At 40.1% G+C, this 4682-nt stretch overlaps 1 pseudogene; it reads right to left on the bottom strand.

Annotated features, from left to right (window-relative positions):
* Positions 1-1705: 1705 nt before the first annotated feature.
* LOC122065466 lies at positions 1706-4209 on the bottom strand (annotated as a pseudogene).
* Between the last annotated feature and the right edge of the window lie 473 nt (positions 4210-4682).

The following is a 4682-nucleotide window of genomic DNA, read 5'->3' as shown; positions in this document are numbered from 1 at the left end:
GATTTAGCTGTAATGGTCAGTGATTTTTTGGAGAATGGAAGCAGTGGAACTGATTCAAGGTACAACAGCGATAGCAACTTTGGCTTCTCCGATCTCACTCATCTTACTGAGAAGATTTCGGTTAGTTGCTTTACCTACTTTTGTCTTAGTTTAAGAAAAATTATTAGTAACAGTTTCCTCTCTAATTTCATTCCCCTCTAATTTCAAAATTGTGGTGAATGTATACCACTCGCCCGCGACCTAAGATGGCAACAATGGAAGTGCTATCAACTCAATTGGATGTCGTCGGAATCACAGGTCACAAGTAGGGAGAGAAGGAACGAAGGAGAGAAAGTGATAAAAGAGATAAAGGTGAATAGAGGGGTATTTTTGGTATAGTAAGATAAGGGTGTTTTACTCATAAGGGCTAAAGTGTCATTTCATAGCATCACTTAACACTGACTGACGGCAAGGGGTCCGAGTCTAATTTGGTGAAAGAGAGAGGGTGTCCCTATAATACTGGCATTCTTCAGGGGGTGGCATTGTAAATTACCCTTTAAAAAAAAAAGCCAAAACACAACTGGCTAAAGGAGTTTGCCATCATGGGTGACCAATAAGGCAACACAGCCACATGGACCAGCCCAAACCATCAGAAGTGTGTGAAGAGAGTGGTGCTTGGTGTGAGTCATCTTTCTCGAGTGGGAGGGGGTAATTATTTGGGTCTCGGGCGATTCCTTTTTCTTAGCAAAATGCAAATCAGGTACGTTTCTTAGCTCCTGCAACAAAACTAGAAGCTATTCGTAACGGGGCTTTGCTAGCACAGGCACTTCAACTTCAACAGGTCACCTTTTATTCAGACTACCACAATGTGATCGCTGCTCTTAATGGGATTACTGCTTCTTTGGATCTTGTAGATGATGTTTTGTGCATCTGTTCTTCTTTTTCTTGTTATTTTTCATTTTCACGCGTAGGACAAATAATGCCCTTGCTGCCAATCTTGCTGTTGGTTCATTCAGACTTTGGCTATCTTGGGTGTGATGGCTTCGAGCCCCTCTTTTCATTGTAAACCCTTTGATTATTGCATCAAGGTGTTTTACATTAGATGCTTCCTCTCAATTTTTAGATTCGATAAGGGGATCCATCAGGCCTCTCTTATTACTATACTATTATACTATTATACTATTTATTATATATGATGGAGGGAATAGGGATGCCTGGTGGTTTGGGTTTCACTTTCAAACATGTTATGACCTTGACAGCATTCACTTGCATGTACTGTTGTGAATTTGACTTGATATAACCCAAGACTGAGTCCTCAAGTCCACACGAAAAATCATCTTAGTTTCTAAAGAATTTAGGCATATATTATGTACAGTGACAATTATTTCTGTATATTACCTGCATCTTATAGTAGTCTGATGACCTGGAATACATACTTCCATGTCATATGTTCATCATCCCATCTCTAGATTTTACCAAAAAACAAAAAAAAAATCCCCATCTCTAGATATCGTTTTTAGGACGAGCTAATGGAAGTGAACTCCTATATTAAACATTACACCAAACCTATTAATAAAATTCAGGGATCCCATCGCATATTATTAATGTTCCTTTGGGCTTAGCCTTATTCTATTTCCTAGTTCCACACTGTAAGAAACCCTCAAGATGTTCAAGCTCAGTCCTTTCCTTGTGACACAAATTTAAAACTCACAAAAATTATGGTATTGGGTTGTAATCTCAAAACTAAGATAAACTTGATTACAAAATAGATATCATAATTACCATCTTAACTCAGTGAAGGCTAAGTAAATGATGAAGCAAAGGAATTGAGATGAGTTGTGAGACATTACTTGGATGTAGAAAAACAGAATTGTTTCAAGTTTCAGCAACTGAGATGAAAAGATAAGGGTGTGGGGGATCAGAAACTTCAACAATTCCTTCTAGCATCTGTACAACCTTCCTCATTGTGGGTCTTAGTGATGGCTCTTCTTGAATACACCAAATTGCTACCTTCAGGAACCTCTCCAGCGTTCCTATATCATTTATCACCTCCATATCATTCTCCACCAGAGCATCTAGCCTTCTTTCTCGATAGCAATCATAAGCCCAATCGGTCAGAATTACTCTCTCATCACCATCCATTTCCTGTTCAACACTTTTCCGACAACAAATGATCTCAATCAACATGACACCAAAGCTATACACATCTACTTTCACTGTGATAGGCATATTCCTGAACCACTCAGATGCAACATAGCCCTTGGTACCTTTAATGGTTGTGTTAGTTTTACTCTGACCAGTCATCAAGAGCTTGGCCAATCCAAAGTCTGAAATCTTTGCTGTATAACAGTCATCGAGAAGTATATTTTGAGGCTTTATATCACAGTGGATTATTTGGATACTGCACTCTTCATGCAAATACATAAGCCCCCTTGCAATACCGAATGCAATCTGGGTTCTTTGGTTCCAATCTGGCTTTCTTGAAGATCCAAAAAGGAAGCTTGCTAAACTGCCATTGCTCATGAACTCATAAACTAGGAGCCTATGCTGTCCTTCCTCACAAAATCCAACCAATTTGACCAAATTCTTATGATGGGTCTGGCCAATCACGCTCAATTCAGTTTTAAACTCCTTATCTCCCTCTTGTACCACTTTGTCGAGCTTTTTTACAGCTACAAGTTTAGAATCCAAACCTAAGACCCCTTTATAGACAATACCGAAAGCTCCTCTTCCCAGCTCTTCCTTGAATCTATCTGTAGCTTCTTCCAGGTCTTTGTAAGTAAAAGAATGCAGATTTGTTTCTAAGGAAATTGGCTTTTGTACCTTTTCTTTTGGTTTCTTATGGTACATCAGAACCCCCATAAAAATTGCAGCTAGAAAAATTAAATTGAAAAACATTGAGCCACCTAATAGCAGAGCTGCAACAACACTAAACAAACCTTGATCTTTCTGCTCTCCATTAGGATTTGAACCAGGATTATAACCTTCTGGAACTGAAGGAGGATGAGGATTTCTCTGGGTACTATTTCCTGCTGGGACTTTGAGGAAAGCCTTCACAACTACATCACTGTTCTGTTTCCCATTCCTAACCGGTAGGCTCTTCTTCCAACAGTTCCCGTCTTTGAAAGTGGATATTGCACATTGACAATCATACAAGCAAGAGTTTTGGCAATCTGCTTCAGTATAAGGTGCCCGCCTTTGATAGTCAGCTGAATTTGGCCAAGCCGTGTCAGGCAACTCGGCCATCCGATACAAATTCTCAGTTTGGGATCCCGATCCATTTCCATCGCATTCTTGTAGTTTGAAGTCAGGTTTGCAGCCACTCAATGAATTGTTTGGATCAACCAAGGAATATTGAGTTGGGCATTCACAAACAGGTCGACTTTGCACAAGCTTGCAGATACTGTTATAGCCGCAAACCCCTTCGCCCACATCCTGACTATTGAAAGAACAAATGTCATTAGGAATAGACCCGATGATGGACCAACTTTCATCACCATTGCTGCTCAAAGAGGACTTAGGACGAGCATATTGCATAAGTGTTGCTTACATAATAAGCAGCATAGGCATAGTTTGTTGGTAATGCTATAGTATTCAGAACGAGATTTCCATCATTAAGCAGGCGGAGCTGGAACCTTCCTCTGGAGTAGTTGGTTGGTTGTCGAGAAGAAAGCATGCCACCCAGTTCTGATATCTGGGAAGGGAGAATGGTGTCACTTGGGTTTTTGAAGCTCTCCCATATATGAACAGAGTTTGTATCCACCAACACAAAGTTGCCAGTGTCAAGCATTGCACCATAGGTGACACCAACACTGGATTGGGATTGGGCCTTCCATATCTCTTCTCCTTGAGGGTTGTTGAGCTCCAGGTTACCATCACTGGTAAGCTGAACTTTTGATCCTTTGGGTGCTGGATTATCTCCATTTGCATACCAAACTACAGTCTTCTCAGGTATTTTCTCATACCAGATGGCAAGCAAGAAGGCATCCGTATTGTTGATAGCTTGGAACCCAAACGCAAATTCACCTGAAGGTGAAAGCCATGAAGAGGTGCTGCTGCCTGCAGAGAGAGATTTACCCAAGCTCACATTATTGTAAGTTTGAGCGGACGCCGGAAAGGGGTAGAGAGGAAGAAGAAGAAGACACAAGAGGGAGAAAAGAGGAGCAAGATTGTCAACCATTGTATGAGCTTTTTGGGGAAGGATCAGGAAAGGGATTAGAGCAATTAAAAATTGAGCTTAGAGATCTTATAATAATGACCTGAATGAGTGGTTCAAACATACTTCACCGTTGAAGTGAAAGGAAAACTTTCTCCAACAAATATCTTCCTTGAAAATAGCTAAGCTTGTCGGTACCTGCAACAAAGACTTTAGTGGCCTCCTCTGGCCACAGTTGGTACGAATTCCAGTCCAACTTCTTTACTTTTCAAACTCTTATTTTTTTTGATAAAGATTTTTCAAACACATTAGAGTGGGGAATTCTGGACTGATACCGCAATCAATTCAAAGATGGGATCCTCCTCACATTAATGAGGGGGCCATTTTATTTTTGCAAGGAAGGGGCCACTTGAAGGTAAGGAGTTCGGCAGTCTTGTAAATCCATTTATTTTGGTTGTGAGAAATAAATTTGCTAAGGTTCCTGTTGGTATCGTTCTAAAAAAATATTTTTAAAGTTTTTTCGAAAAAATAGAATAAAATGTTTGGT

Source organism: Macadamia integrifolia, unplaced genomic scaffold (genome assembly GCF_013358625.1).
Source record: "Macadamia integrifolia cultivar HAES 741 unplaced genomic scaffold, SCU_Mint_v3 scaffold2028, whole genome shotgun sequence".
Classification (NCBI taxonomy): domain Eukaryota; kingdom Viridiplantae; phylum Streptophyta; class Magnoliopsida; order Proteales; family Proteaceae; genus Macadamia; species Macadamia integrifolia.
Note: the sequence above shows the minus strand (reverse complement) of the source record. Positions and strands in the feature narration are given on the sequence as shown.